Genomic DNA, 16,921 nt, shown 5'->3' with positions numbered 1-16,921 from the left:
ATTATTCCCAAAAGAACATAGGTATCCATGTTGTGAGGTCAGCTTTTACTGGACACAGGATGTGTACTCAGAACTGAGATACTCTGGTCACTGAAAGGCCCAGGCTCACTAATAATGTATTCAGTGCCAATTCTAGGCTTGAGCAACATTGGTAGCTGTGAAAGGCGCTATATCCTGATGGCATCGCCCCCATAGCATGTAAATGCTGGTCTGAGTGCAGCTTGTAATGTTAATCTTTTCACATTATGTAGTGTTCAGTAAATGTTTAGTTGTAGCACCTACCAGCATCTAAACACTTTTCATATTGCTCTTACCAAATGCCCGGAAGAAACAGATTGTTCAGATCTGGAAGTGGGGAGAGAAGAACTGTTTACTGCAAACAGGGCATGTAGGACACGGCCTCTGTAGCTAATGCAATCAAACTAAAGGTATCCTATTACCTTACTATACTCTGATTCAGAAGGTGGGCTGGAGATTGTGCACTGTACGCCCTCCTTGTAAACCACATAGGTATACCTTGTATCCCTTTACTAAATGGTGTCTTAGATATAGATACAAACGAATCTTGGGTAAAACAGGGAGATTATGACCCTGCATTCCTAAAACCAAGTCGGCATGTTTTAGCCCTTATTGATAAATTGCCAAAAGGGGTCCGCTGGCTATTATCAGGAATAGAACATGCCCATGTCTAATTTTGGAGCTTCTATTGGCCTCATAAACGTAGTCTCGTGCCCTATCCAATTTTGTAGATGGAACGTTAAATGTCTGAACCTACCTGAAAGTAACTGCGACTTAGATATTTATCTTTTTTCTCTACATACTTATATATGTGGTATTTACATCATACAGTGTGTGATCTCCACCTTTCTAAGCATAGCAGAGAGTTCCAAAATGGGTAAGATATCATAGTGTTACATGTTCACCTTCACAGTTTTAGTTTGCATTGTATGGCATGGAGTAAAATGCACTGAGTGATCACATACATGTATCTTCACCACCGGAAAAAGGAGAAAAGTTCTCAATGATTTATATTTATAGATCATTTTTGTCTGCCTTGTCCCCACGCAATATGTGTGTATATGCAAGTGCTACAGATTCATTTTTAACATGATGTGACGGAGGCTCTCAAAAAGGAAAGTTAGTACATTCAATTACCAGATATATCTCATGTAATTGTTATACAGTTCAGGCATGTTTTTTTTCTCTTCACAACAGAAACCTGAAGCGATTGCTCCACCTGTAGGGTGAGTGTATTGGTCTGTCTGTTTTTCTATCAAAATTAGATAGGGCATGAGACTAAGTTAGGAGGCCAATAGAACATCCAGAAAACAACCCCCTTCATTCAGACCAGGGTATATTCTAGTCCTGATAAAAGCCCAAGGACCGCTTTGGAACATTTACCAGTAAGGACTGAAACATGTTGACTTGGTTTTAGGGTGTAGAGTCATAATTTCCATGTTTCACCTAACATTTGTATGGTGTTTGGACAAAATATCAGATTAGAAATATCAAGTTACAGAAATATCGGGGACAAAATATTGTGATACAAGATTATCGTGATGCAGAAATTTAAGGGCTTATTACGATAGCGGCGAGACCACCACTGTCAGGCTGTTGGTTTGCAGTCTCACCGCCATCGGAACCACCTTCACCGCCCGCCACATTAGGATGGCGGGTGGTGTGATGGAGGTCAGAAACAATGACGCCATGCATCTGATGGGCTCCTTGAGGCCATCGGTGCAGCGGAGGGCCTTGCAATTGCTGCAATGGTGGCGGTGCCTACCAGATACCTCAGTTGGGATTACGATGTCCCTCCCTGCCAGCCTTTTCATTGCGGTTTACCCGCCATGGAAAGACTGGCGGAAAGGTACATTGGGGACCCGTGGCTGGCCCCACTTCCTCCCTGGCCCTCCGATTTAGGCACTGGGGGGCACCTATGGTGCCCACTACATGTCTCTGCACCACGTTGCAGGCACTGCATGGTCCCTGCCACGCAGTGCAGGGATATGTCAAGTGGCCCTTTTTTGTATTGGAGTGTGTGTTGCAGCCAGCAGAACCCGTTGCAATACAAAAGATAGGCATTGCGATAGTCGTGGTGGCGGTTGCATCATAATGCCTGTCAGGACCCTAGACAGTCTGTCGGGTGGTCCCAATTTCCGCCATCGTAATCAGCCCCATAATTATTAAGAATATTTTAGATAAGTAATATTGTTTTTAATAGCATTGTTGTTAATATCAGGTTTAATAATATATTTGTACAAATATACACATATTTTTAATCATCTTCATGTGTGTTAGCTCGTATATGAATTTTATGTGTTATTGTTTGTAAAGTTGTAAACACTATTTTTAAATATAGTTTGCAATTGTAAGTGATTCATAAGGTTTTAATTTAATTACAAATAAAAATGTATATAGTCTTAACGGGGTGCTATGTTTGTAGGGGTGCAGGGTGGGCAGTTAAATAATTATAATTAATTAATTATTGATTTATTAAAATTAATTAATTAATCATTCATTTTAATGTATTAATTATTTAATTGATTATTAATTATATAAATTGTCTGATAATTCTAGTTTCTAAGTTATATGTTAGGTGCGGGCTGTTGGAGTGGTTGGAGTATTTGGTGGGAAGTTAATGAAGCAATAATTCATAAACAATGAAATAATAATCTGTTATAAATTTTGTCATCGATTATCAATTATGAAAATTGTGTAATAACTATGTTTTGAGTTTAATATTAAGGGGCCGATTCAGATTCTGTAAAATCCCATTATAGCAGTACCGAGCATTCTTCCCGTACAAATCGTATCCTCGAACGTCCTCGTACATACGATGTAGTACGATGTGTACCCAAAGCAGTTTTCCGTCCCAATCGTACCAAAGCCCATACGACTCAATAATCTGTACGAATTGCATTCGGAACACGCAGTACGCGATGTCCGTACGGATCGAAGCATAATTTTCCGAACCAGCAAGTACGATTCGTCCAGTCAACACTCCGTATGACTCTTTTTTTACGAGAGCTCAAAAAGTCCGGAAAAGCAGAATTCGACTCAAAGTGCCTGCAAAACGGACCCCCGGTACGGTTCGTACACCCCATGATCGTAGGTGTACGAACCGTACCCCTACGATCATGGGGTATACGAACCATACCCCTATGATCATGGGGTGTACGAACCGTACTCCATGATCGTAGGTGTACGAACCGTACCCCTACGCTCATAGGGTGTACGAACCGTACCCCTATGATTATGGTGTGTATGAACCGTACCCCATGATCGTAGGTGTATGAACCGTACCCCTACGATCATGGGGTGTACGAACCGTACCCTATGTGATTGTGTGGCTCTCCGTACAAATTGCTCATACGCGACGTTTACCATACGAATCGCGTACTCATTCCCCTGTCCGGATTGTACTTGTCGGGTCGTACGGCATGTTTATGATTTGTACGGTTCACTTTCAGGGTCCGTATCGTACGGATTTTCACTTGCTTTTCGTACGGTTCGCAACGATTCGGACGTATTTTTTTACTACGGATCATACTACGCAATTCGGACGGATTTGTACGATTCGTACAGAAACGGCTCCGAATCCGAATCGTCGTACGGATTTGTTTCCCGAATTCGAATCGACCCCTAAATGTGGGCTGCTGGGTTTGTGGGGGTATAGGGTAGAAAGTTCATTAAGAAATAATTCACAATTAACAATTAATTTATTATGGATTAATGAATAAATATGCAAATTATGTAATAATTATATTCTTTAAATTATATATAAGGTGTTGGCTGTTGGTTATGTAGGGTTATAGGATGGGAAGTTGAGTAAGTCATGATTAATTATTATTAATTTATTAATAATTATTTTATTGATTAATACATATCTAAATGGTGCCATAATTGTATTTTTAAGCTATATATTAGGTGTGGGCTGCTGGATTTGTTGGGCGTATAGGACCGGAAGTTAATTATTAATTAACTAATTAATTATTAAATTACTAATATTTAATTAATTGTTAATTGTGTTACATGCATTTGTTTTAGTTATATTTTAAATGTGGGCTGGTAGGTTTGTGGGGCTAAAGTGTGGTAATTTAATTAAGTAATAAATAAATGAAAAACATGTTAAGTTGATAACTATAAACTTGTTTACTTATCATGTTAATTGTTTATCTGTTTTATATATATATATATTGGTGTAAGGCGCGCCAGAACTAAGTCAGGTGTTGGAACATACTCACCTGGGGGGCAGCAGCTCATTCGTTAAGAGAGAGGGCGGGATATTTAAATCGAGCTGTGACGCCCTGCTCTCACACAGACACGCAAGCGGCGCTGACGAGGCGGGATGCCGAAATGCATACGCCGCAAGAACGTTGTGCCTGTTCACCTCTGCAAGAGCGGCTAAATAAAGTCTCCCTTTTTAATCCTCAAGTGGGTCTCGCTTCGTTCGTGTGGAGAAGGTGTTGGACATGTTAATGCGCGAGTGGCAGTATCGCGCTGGAGACCCCCACACCACAATGCAGATCCGGTTTACATTGGTCACCGCCTTGAGTGGATCTCGCTTTCCAGGTTACTGGGATTACTGTGGTCCACCTCCAAATGCCGGGAGTGACAGAGGCGATACAGCGGATTTATCTGCTAGATGGGTTAAGCAATCCCTTGCTGGTGCCCCCGCGGACATATCTCCTGGCAATGTTGGAGGAGGTGTGATTGGGGATATGGGAGACGTGGCCGCTGGCTGGAGGAAGAACTCGGAGCATGCAATTTTGACCCCATTACCGGATGACGACAAGAACAGTGCATTCTGGAACTTGGAGGCGCCATTGGTGTAAGGCGCGCCAGAACTAAGTCAGGTGTTGGAACATACTCACCTGGGGGGCAGCAGCTCATTAGTTAAGAGAGAGGGCGGGATATTTAAATCGAGCTGTGACGCCCTGCTCTCACACAGACACGCAAGCGGCGCTGACGAGGCGGGATGCCGAAATGCATACGCCGCAAGAACGTTGTGCCTGTTCACCTCTGCAAGAGCGGCTAAACAAAGTCTCCCTTTTTAATCCTCAAGTGGGTCTCGCTTCTTTCGTGTGGAGAAGGTGTTGGACATGTTAATGCGCGAGTGGCCAGTATCGCGCTGGAGACCCCCACACCACAATGCAGATCCGGTTTACATTGGTCACCGCCTTGAGTGGATTTCTCGCTTTCCAGGTTACTGGGATTACTGTGGTCCACCTCCAAATGCCGGGAGTGACAGAGGCGATACAGCGGATTTATCTGCTAGATGGGTTAAGCAATCCCTTGCTGGTGCCCCCGCGGACATATCTCCTGGCAATGTTGGAGGAGGTGTGATTGGGGATATGGGAGACGTGGCCGCTGGCTGGAGGAAGAACTCGGAGCATGCAATTTTGACCCCATTACCGGATGACGACAAGAACAGTGCATTCTGGAACTTGGAGGCGCCATTGGTGTAAGGCGCGCCAGAACTAAGTCAGGTGTTGGAACATACTCACCTGGGGGGCAGCAGCTCATTAGTTAAGAGAGAGGGCGGGATATTTAAATCGAGCTGTGACGCCCTGCTCTCACACAGACACGCAAGCGGCGCTGACGAAGCGGGATGCCGAAATGCATACGCCGCAAGAACGTTGTGCCTGTTCACCTCTGCAAGAGCGGCTAAATAAAGTCTCCCTTTTTATTCCTCAAGTGGGTCTCGCTTCTTTCGTGTGGAGAAGGTGTTGGACATATATGTATATATGTATCTATATATATAGAAAAAGGCGCAAAGCGAAAACTTGTCCTTTGCTTTATCTCGGATAAATAAACTAACCGAGTTTCACCTTTGATGGAGTGCGATCCCTTCATTTTCCTCTGGGAGGTGGAGTTTTGAGCTGGATATATATATATATATATATATATATATATATTTATATATATATATATATATATCCAACAAACGTTGCCTGCAAAGAAGTAGAAAGCCGCCAAACAGGTAGGTGTCTGCCACGCTTTGTTTAATGCAGGTCCATGAGGATAACAAACCGCACAGCACTCCAATGTTCATACAGCGCCTGACGCATTTCGTGTAAACACACTTTTTCAAAGGCTCTGGAATTAAAACACAGCTGTTGCATTTCTTCGCGCAACTTGTTGGAAAACACAGTCCTGCCCCAGTGGGCGTGGCCAACCCCGTGGCCTGCTGGATGTCGTAGTCTTGACTCTCGCTTCAGTGAGCTGAACACTGCTGTGTCACAATAAAAGATATTTCACCCCTGTGGGTTGGGTGATGCGTGGAAGGAATCATCTCTGGCACGTAGTATCTGCATAAACCAGCTCTCTGTCCCATACACAGCGATGGTGATTCACGTCGCTGCTAGAGTGTTACTGAAAACACCGGGGCTTTCCACGCGTCTCAGGCAAGCCGCAAACTATCCAACAAACGTTGCCTGCAAAGAAGTAGAAAGCCGCCAAACAGGTAGGTGTCTGCCACGCTTTGTTTAATGCAAGTCCATGAGGATAACAAACCGCACAGCACTCCAATGTTCATACAGCGCCTGACGCGTTTCGTGTAAACACACTTTTTCAAAGGCTCTGGAATTAAAACACAGCTGTTGCATTTCTTCGCGCTACTTGTTGGAAAACACAGTCCTGCCCCAGTGGGCGTGGTCAACCCCGTGGCCTGCTGGATGTCGTAGTCTTGACTCTCGCTTCAGTGAGCTGAACACTGCTGTGTCACAATAAAATATATTTCACCCCTATATATATATATATATATATATATATATATATATATATATATATATATATGTATATATATATATATATTCAACCCAAAAATGCCCATGCATTCAAGACGCACTCCTCCAGATGGAAGGTTACAACCTTTATTTCTCCAAGGAACAGGGTTACAGCTCCGCTTTATCTGTCCTTTCAGCCTTACGCGTTTCAGTGCATACGTGCACTTTCGTCAGAGGCAAAGTTCGCAAAACACCAGTTCCGGGCTTCTAACGTTTCCCATTGCATGCTTGTTACATTTTAAAGGCTTCAGGTGTGCCAATTTTTCCCCACTTTCAAAGCACGCTGGGAAATGTAGTCCATTTACGCCCAATTGAGACCTCCAGTGGTCGTGTTATGCAAACCAATATTTAAGACCATTTACAGCCCTCCAGTGGGCTCCAGGGCTGCAAACCTGCTCCTGCGTTCCATGGAAACACCTGCGCCGTTCTTCAAATCCTGAATGTTCAGGTATGACGGACCCTTTTGTTGTTCTGAGGGCGGTGCGATCTTATGCGGCTGGACCGCCGCATTGAAATATTCAACCCAAAAATGCCCATGCATTCAAGACGCACTCCTCCAGATGGAAGGTTACAACCTTTATTTCTCCAAGGAACAGGGTTACAGCTCCGCTTTATCTGTCCTTTCAGCCTTACGCGTTTCAGTGCATACGTGCACTTTCGTCAGAGGCAAAGTTCGCAAAATACCAGTTCCGGGCTTCTAACGTTTCCCATTGCATGCTTGTTACATTTTAAAGGCTTCAGGTGTGCCAATTTTTCCCCACTTTCAAAGCACGCTGGGAAATGTAGTCCATTTACGCCCAATTGAGACCTCCAGTGGTCGTGTTATGCAAACCAATATTTAAGACCATTTACAGCCCTCCAGTGGGCTCCAGGGCTGCAAACCTGCTCCTGCGTTCCATGGAAACACCTGCGCCGTTCTTCAAATCCTGAATGTTCAGGTATGACGGACCCTTTTGTTGTTCTGAGGGCGGTGCGATCTTATGCAGCTGGACCGCCGCATTGAAATATTCAACCCAAAAATGCCCATGCATTCAAGACGCACTCCTCCAGATGGAAGGTTACAACCTTTATTTCTCCAAGGAACAGGGTTACATCTCCGCTTTATCTGTCCTTTCAGCCTTACGCGTTTCAGTGCATACGTGCACTTTCGTCAGAGGCAAAGTTCGCAAAACACCAGTTCCGGGCTTCTAACGTTTCCCATTGCATGCTTGTTACATTTTAAAGGCTTCAGGTGTGCCAATTTTTCCCCACTTTCAAAGCACGCTGGGAAATGTAGTCCATTTACGCCCAATTGAGACCTCCAGTGGTCGTGTTATGCAAACCAATATTTAAGACCATTTACAGCCCTCCAGTGGGCTCCAGGGCTGCAAACCTGCTCCTGCGTTCCATGGAAACACCTGCGCCGTTCTTCAAATCCTGAATGTTCAGGTATGACGGACCCTTTTGTTGTTCTGAGGGCGGTGCGATCTTATGCGGCTGGACCGCCGCATTGAAATATTCAACCCAAAAATGCCCATGCATTCAAGACGCACTCCTCCAGATGGAAAGTTACAACCTTTATTTCTCCAAGGAACAGGGTTACAGCTCCGCTTTATCTGTCCTTTCAGCCTTACGCGTTTCAGTGCATACGTGCACTTTCGTCAGAGGCAAAGTTCGCAAAACACCAGTTCCGGGCTTCTAACGTTTCCCATTGCATGCTTGTTACATTTTAAAGGCTTCAGGTGTGCCAATTTTTCCCCACTTTCAAAGCACGCTGGGAAATGTAGTCCATTTACGCCCAATTGAGACCTCCAGTGGTCGTGTTATGCAAACCAATATTTAAGACCATTTACAGCCCTCCAGTGGGCTCCAGGGCTGCAAACCTGCTCCTGCGTTCCATAAAAACACCTGCGCCGTTCTTCAAATCCTGAATGTTCAGGTATGACGGACCCTTTTGTTGTTCTGAGGGCGGTGCGATCTTATGCGGCTGGACCGCCGCATTGAAATATTCAACCCAAAAATGCCCATGCATTCAAGACGCACTCCTCCAGATGGAAGGTTACAACCTTTATTTCTCCATGGAACGCAGGAGCAGGTTTGCAGCCCTGGAGCCCACTGGAGGGCTGTAAATGGTCTTAAATATTGGTTTGCATAACACGACCACTGGAGGTCTCAATTGGGCGTAAATGGACTACATTTCCCAGCGTGCTTTGAAAGTGGGGAAAAATTGGCACACCTGAAGCCTTTAAAATGTAACAAGCATGCAATGGGAAACGTTAGAAGCCCGGAACTGGTGTTTTGCGAACTTTGCCTCTGACGAAAGTGCACGTATGCACTGAAACGCGTAAGGCTGAAAGGACAGATAAAGCGGAGCTGTAACCCTGTTCCTTGGAGAAATAAAGGTTGTAACCTTCCATCTGGAGGAGTGCGTCTTGAATGCATGGGCATTTTTGGGTTGAATATTTCAATGCGGCGGTCCAGCCGCATAAGATCGCACCGCCCTCAGAACAACAAAAGGGTCCGTCATACCTGAACATTCAGGATTTGAAGAACGGCGCAGGTGTTTCCATGGAACGCAGGAGCAGGTTTGCAGCCCTGGAGCCCACTGGAGGGCTGTAAATGGTCTTAAATATTAGTTTGCATAACACGACCACTGGAGGTCTCAATTGGGCGTAAATGGACTACATTTCCCAGCGTGCTTTGAAAGTGGGGAAAAATTGGCACACCTGAAGCCTTTAAAATGTAACAAGCATGCAATGGGAAACGTTAGAAGCCCGGAACTGGTGTTTTGCGAACTTTGCCTCTGACGAAAGTGCACGTATGCACTGAAACGCGTAAGGCTGAAAGGACAGATAAAGCGGAGCTGTAACCCTGTTCCTTGGAGAAATAAAGGTTGTAACCTTCCATCTGGAGGAGTGCGTCTTGAATGCATGGGCATTTTTGGGTTGAATATTTCAATGCGGCGGTCCAGCCGCATAAGATCGCACCGCCCTCAGAACAACAAAAGGGTCCGTCATACCTGAACATTCAGGATTTGAAGAACGGCGCAGGTGTTTCCATGGAACGCAGGAGCAGGTTTGCAGCCCTGGAGCCCACTGGAGGGCTGTAAATGGTCTTAAATATTGGTTTGCATAACACGACCACTGGAGGTCTCAATTGGGCGTAAATGGACTACATTTCCCAGCGTGCTTTGAAAGTGGGGAAAAATTGGCACACCTGAAGCCTTTAAAATGTAACAAGCATGCAATGGGAAACGTTAGAAGCCCGGAACTGGTGTTTTGCGAATTTTGCCTCTGACGAAAGTGCACGTATGCACTGAAACGGGTAAGGCTGAAAGGACAGATAAAGCGGAGCTGTAACCCTGTTCCTTGGAGAAATAAAGGTTGTAACCTTCCATCTGGAGGAGTGCGTCTTGAATGCATGGGCATTTTTGGGTTGAATATATATATATATATATATATATATATATATATATATATATATACATGCTCGGTGTGACTGGATTTTCGTTTGGATATCGGGGAGTGGTGTCCCGGCCGTGCTGCCCGCCGTTGAAAGCGGCTTTGGTTCTTGCTACAAAGTTACGTTGGAGTGAAAGAGTGAGCCAAGCCCACCCTTCGCAAGTGTTTGATCAAATGAAGATCGGGAACGGGCAACATTGTGGACGCTGAAACGTCGCACAAGTGTACGAAGAGTCGGAGGACTTTCTCCGTCACGAGAGCGGCTAACACAGCTAATGGTGAATCCCGGGATCTTCTTAAACAAACACCGCAGATTGCTAAGGGTATTACGGATGTCTGCGGAGGTAAAGACATTCACAATCGCGGAACAAAAGACGAGAAATCAGGAGACGCTGTGTTAATTACAGCGTATTATCAACAATGGCAACGGAGAGGAGCAGTAAACGAAGGGAGGCAGCTGACAAACTGTTTAACAAAACAACAGTTACAGGAACTAATCCATCAATGGCACAGACCAAGAGTGCAGCACCCGATGAAAAGCGGAAGCTGTGGGACGCCCTATGGAAGGCATTGAAAAAGGAACAATCTAAGGGCTGGGAGGCAATACTTTACAAAAATACGTGGATGTTTCAAGAATACCACGAGGCATTCGTATTATATTATGCCTACCCAGATCCTGACATGATAAATGAATGGATGAGCAATAATGAAGCATGCTCTATGAACATGTTAAGAATCTTAATCAAGTTTGCAGAGAAAGAATGCAGTCGATTAAATGAAGAAATAGAGGGAATCACTATGAAATTGAAAGAACTTTATAACACAGAGGAGTTTGAACAAGAAATGAACAAAATGAGTAAGAAATTGGAAAAAATTGAAGAGGAAATTAAAAATAAGAAATGAACAAAGTTTGAAAGAGATGAGGCCGACTAAGAAATGGACAAATCCTTACATTTAGCAAAAAAATTGACCACCTAAGAAAAGATACGGCTGACAAAAGCAATCAGGACAAAACAACTACCCCCAATTCTGCGACAGTTGAAAGGCAAATTGAGGCAAATGACCTAGCCGAAACTGTGCAGGAGACCCATAACCCACCGGATGTAGATGCAGTAAAAGAACGATTTTTAAAAGAAATTACACTGATGACCAAAGGAAGAGCACAAAATATACAGGCCAGCAGCGACAGCCCGGGAAGAGGTCATGGACGAGGAGGCAGAGGATGAAAAGGGAAAAACTTTGCCACCAACAGTATGGAAAACACCCCAGTGGGAATGCTAACAAGGGGAAGACAAGCGAAAAAATGAAGAACCGGGTGACTGTGGTAAACCTTTCTAATTATTTGTTCTCTGAAATTGAAATGAATGTTTTGTCCAAGGGATTATCGTTTTGTCCATCCACAGGTTTTAATTATACTGAGACACGAATTGACCTTTTTAATTTCACTAGAAAACTCAAATTGAAAAAATGGTTTGCACTCAACAAAAATAGAAGGATACAGAATGTCTCTGAAGTTCCGACAGGTCTGAACGTTCATGACATTGATACATTACATTTGGTTCAAGAACTGGGAGATCTGGGTGGATTTATTGATGATCCCTTATTGAACCTTATAAATACAGAAATTGATTTCGAAATGAGCAGTGGAAGTAAATTTAAACCAAAATCCACTTTTATCCCCCAGATCAATAATGACGCAATAAATTGCTTTGAAAGAGGGATGAAAAGAGAGGTTTTAAAGGCAAACAGAATTCATCAAAAAGTCAAAGAGACGCAATTAAGAACCTGGAGGAACGAAGAGACATTGTGATTAAAAAGGCGGACAAAGGGGGAAATGTGGTGATTTGGCCACTTGCAATGTATCTGGCTGAAGATCAGAAACAATTATCTGATGGTACTAAATACAATGTGGTAACAAAGAATGATTATGAGGCAGCAAACAAGGAAGTGAAGTATAAGTTGACTGGGTGGCGGGATCAGGGAATACTTGAACAAAATGAATTTTTGTTTTTGAACTGTAAAGATCCCAAAATCCCTATCCTATATCTTTTGCCCAAAATACATAAAAATGCCACTGTACCACCAGGGAGACCGATAGTGTCATCTCGAGGTAGCTACCTAGAAAATATGTCCAAATATGTTGACCACTTTCTCCAGCCCTTTGTGCAAGAACTACCTGCATACGTTAGAGATACAAGTGATTTTTTGAAGAAAATTAAGAATATTGAGTGGAAACAAGGTTATTTGCTAATGAGTATGGATGTCTGTAGCCTCTATACCAGCATTCCGCAAAATGATGGAGTAGATGCTTGTAGACATTTCCTTAAAGGAAGGTCATTATCATTTCTGTTGCAAACAGAAATGATTTTGGAAATGATATTGATTTGTCTAAAGAACAATTTTTTCCTTTTCAATAAAGTTTTATACAAACAGACCCAGGGGACAGCAATGGGAACCTGCTTCGCCCCCAGCTTTGCAGGTCTATACCTCGGCTGGTGGGAGGAGCAGGTTGTCCGGAACATCACTCAGTATCATGACCATGTCGTCCTCTGGGCTCGATACATTGATGACATTTTCTGCGTTTGGGATGGAAACCAAATGCAGGCAGATGAATTTGTGTCAACATTAAACCAGAACTGCTGTAATCTACAATTTACTAGTGAGACAAGTGAAGACAGGATTGAGTTTTTAGATTTGGAACTAAAAATTGCAAATAACAAAATCTGTAGTAAGTTACACAGAAAGAAAACAGCTGGTAACAGTTTAGTACAAGCAGAAAGTTGTCACCCTAAGAATCTCATTAACAGCATCCCCTTTGGGGAACTATTACGTGCAAAACACAACTGTAGCACCGAGGATGACTACAGGAGAGAAGAATTAATCATGATACAAAGATTCAGGGATCAAGGCTGTAGTTTGACGACTATTAGGTCAGCTGTTGATAAGGTGGCTAAACTACAAAGAGAGAAAACCTTTTTATGGAGAAAGAACCTGAATTAAAGAATAATCCGCTTAGGTTCATTACCACGTACCATAACCAGGCTTGGGAGGTACGGAAAAGTCTGACTAAATTTTGGGAGGTTCTGAGAACTGATGAGGATCTAAATGATGACATTGGTCCATATCCTTCATTGACCTTTAGAAAAAATAGATCATTGAAGGACACTCTGATGACCAGCAGTATTAAAGAACCAAAGAAACTGAATCCTATAGAAGGATTCTTCACTTGCACTAAGTGCAAAGCATGTAAATACAGCCAAAATTACAAAACAGTAAAACTGTGTAGAGAGAAAGCAGCTTTTAAGATTATGAGACACTTTTCTTGTGATACAGATTTTGCAGTGTATGCATTAAAATGCCCCTGCAACCTGTATTATATCGGAAGCACCATTAACAGGGTCAAACTGCGCAATGACAAGCAATATCCGGTCGCCCGCCATTTCAGTGTTAAGCATATTCAGAATCAAAATCTTCTGAAGTTCTGCGTCCTGGACGCGATCCCAGTAAGAGAAAGGGGAGGGAACCACACGCTCGAACTTAGAAAGCTGGAATCTAGATTAATTATAAAATATAACACAAGGAGTCCCGGGGGTCTGAATCAGGATGAAGAAATGTCGATACATTAGAGATAATTTGAATTGTCCTGAGTCACGCCCGTTCGTTACTGCCTTTCTTTTATTACGTTTTTAACAAGTTTTTGTCATGTTTTTAAAATTAAGGAGTTCTTATGTTTGGTAACATGAGTTATATTTGGTTTTGTTACAGAAATGAAGATAATGTGAAGTGGTGGCAGATTCCATAAGAAGGACAATGAAATTTATCTCACTGGAGCGTGATTGTGAACTTTTTGTTACTAAGGTGTTTGGTGAATTATGAAAAAATTACCCACTGGGGTTGAAGTAGGATGTTTTCTATAATTAAGAAAGGAGATGTAAAATACTACAAATGCCTACAATGGTGGGCTAGTAACTCTTCTGTGTTTATGTTGTCAATTCGCCTTTTTCATTTATTTAACCACTGAGTTAAAAAGTGAAGCACTTTTACCTTAACATTTCATTTAGGCATTGTAAACCTTTAGGTGTATTTTGAATGTAAAACTACCACGCGAATTCATACAGGCTGTCAAAACCATTTGTACAAAGTATGTTTACTATTCCCAAACCAAAAAGAAGCCTGTATCTTTAAATGTACTGATTGCACTTGTGTTACTTACCCGTGAACAAGCCGTGAGGTAACTGCGAAACGCGTTGGGCACCCGTTGCATTAAAGATTGTCATTTGCATAGTGCCCACGGCTCCAGTGAGTTTCATTGCTCGGTGTGACTGGATTTTCATGAAGTGCAAAGCGTGCAAATATAGCAGCAATGTTAAAAAGGTCTTTTTTCCTGTAGAGGCGGTAGAAAGAACTTTAGGTAAACATTTGACCTGTTTATCTGAATATTGTATCTACGTTTTGGTGTGCCCGTGCTCTAAGAAATACATAGGGAGCACAATGTTCCCTGCTAAAAAACGTGTTTTGGAGCACATGAGAGCAATTGATAACAAAGATCAAACATCACCGGTTGCTCGTCATTTCGAGGAACTTCACAGGAGCAATCGCAATTTGCTCAAGTTCTTCGTAATTGACAAACTCCCAGTTATGAACAGAGGGGGTGAAAGATTCGAAAGTTGAGACAGCTGGAAAATCGATACATTCTTGAGTTGGATACCCTGATACCTAGAGGCCTTAATTCTGAAGAAGAAATGAAATGGCATTTGGGGGAATAATTTGGGTTCAGGGGTGATTCATCCTTGTATATCTGAAGTCCTAACATGTGCTACAAAATGTTGATCTGTCTAGGTAACTGTTTACTTTATACATCTTGTCTAATGTCAACAGTGCACATTGCCATATACATGATTAATTGTCCTGCTTGATGTTAACTTCGTGCTTCTCATGATTATTTAAAAAAAAATGTAAACATTGTTTATCACATACTCAAACACTTATGAATTTTTAATAATTTTGGTTTATTTAGAACTCATGACCCAATTGGGCCATATGGTGTATATACTAGGATATTGTGATTTACATATCTGATCGGCTCCCTTTTCTTCTTATGTTTAGGAATCAGGAGAGTAGCTGCATACTGGATAAATGATCCCACTTGGGCTGTGACAGTGAATGTGTTAATTTTATATGGACTCTATGATGGAAACCCCACTTGGGAGATTACTTTGTGTCCCATTTATTTGCTTATGATTTGATCAAAAGACAAGCTGTAATGTTATCCAAATGAACGCTGCTCACTGGGGCTTAATATCGTATATAAGATTAAGGTTTGATTGTTTCAGACATGGATTTTAGGTAATGACTTGGGTAAATTTCGCGAGTCATGGCGTCATGATTATATGATTATAATACGGCATGTCCATTCGTTATATAGCGTGTTTGCGTTTTGGGACCCTTGTTTTCTAATGTATATTACATTAGAGTCATGTGTACGGTTTAAATGAATTGCATTTATCAATGTATGATGGATATATCAATTTGTCTATACATCTGTAATATCAGGAGAGCCGATTTGCTACTAGGGTGGTTACAGATTCACCACTTCAAGATGGCCGAATTAGTGAGGGCGTGAGTCCTTTGTTGATTTTTATTATTTTTTTCACGTGCAACTTTATTTAATGTTTGAGCACTTTTGTAGAAAACACCCGTGACCAAGGACTTGTTATACTTATCAAGGCAGATCCTCATAAATGCTGTGATTGTTACAAGCCAGTGATCAAGGGCAGACGTGCTGCCCGAAACGCGTATGGCATGAGACTAGCATTGGCAGTAGGAGCCTTTTCTGTTTGGAAACCTGCAATAAATATGGACTGAAAACTCCTCTGTGTGTGGCGTTTCTACAGGGGCAAACTCTGGTGTATTGATTTATTGCGGCTGGCCCAGCCGCGGAAATGCCCCTCCGCTCGAAGAGCGCACCTCCAATGCCGGATTTCCCGACGATGAAGTGGACAGGGAGTCCTGAATTGTAGGGTTCATTGCCAGCAGGAATGAGGTCTCCAACGACCGAGCAACCCACATGGGTAACAATGAATAATAATTTTGTAACCATCAACGGCACCCACTGGGGTTTATAATCGAGGAACTACAAGATCCAGAAGGCCAGTGTGTCAACGCCCACTGAGGCGGGACTTGTTATACTTATCAAGGCAGATCCTCATAAATGCTGTGATTGTTACAAGCCAGTGATCAAGGGCAGACGTGCTGCCCGAAACGTGTATGGCATGAGACTAGCATTGGCAGTAGGAGCCTTTTCTGTTTGGAAACCTGCAATAAATATGGACTGAAAACTCCTCTGTGTGTGGCGTTTCTACAGGGGCAAACTCTGGTGTATTGATTTATTGTGGCTGGCCCAGCCGCGGAAACGCCCCGCCGCTCGAAGAGCGGACCTCCAACGCCGGATTTCCCGACGATGAAGTGGACAGGGAGTCCTGAATTGTAGGGTTTATTGCCAGCAGGAATGAGGTCTCCAACGACCGAGCAACCCACATGGGTAACAATGAATAATAATTTTGTAACCGTCAACGGCACCCACTGGGGTTTATAATCGAGGAACTACAAGATCCAGAAGGCCAGTGTGTCAACGCCCACTGAGGCGGGACTTGTTATACTTATCAAGGCAGATCCTCATAAATGCAGTGATTG

General features: G+C 42.9%; 1 long non-coding RNA gene across 1 annotated transcript in view; it reads left to right on the top strand.

Moving 5' to 3' along the window:
- LOC144767224 (uncharacterized) overlaps nucleotides 1-14,515 on the top strand; it is a 39,603-nt gene extending 25,088 nt beyond the window's left edge. The window contains exon 2 of the long non-coding RNA XR_013598104.1: nucleotides 13,994-14,515. This is a non-coding gene — a long non-coding RNA (uncharacterized LOC144767224). The remainder of the gene's footprint in view (nucleotides 1-13,993) is intronic.
- The last annotated feature ends 2,406 nt before the right edge of the window (nucleotides 14,516-16,921 follow it).

Source organism: Lissotriton helveticus, chromosome 7 (assembly GCF_964261635.1).
Source record: "Lissotriton helveticus chromosome 7, aLisHel1.1, whole genome shotgun sequence".
In the NCBI taxonomy this organism is placed as follows: domain Eukaryota; kingdom Metazoa; phylum Chordata; class Amphibia; order Caudata; family Salamandridae; genus Lissotriton; species Lissotriton helveticus.
This window is presented reverse-complemented; position numbering and strand designations above follow the sequence as displayed.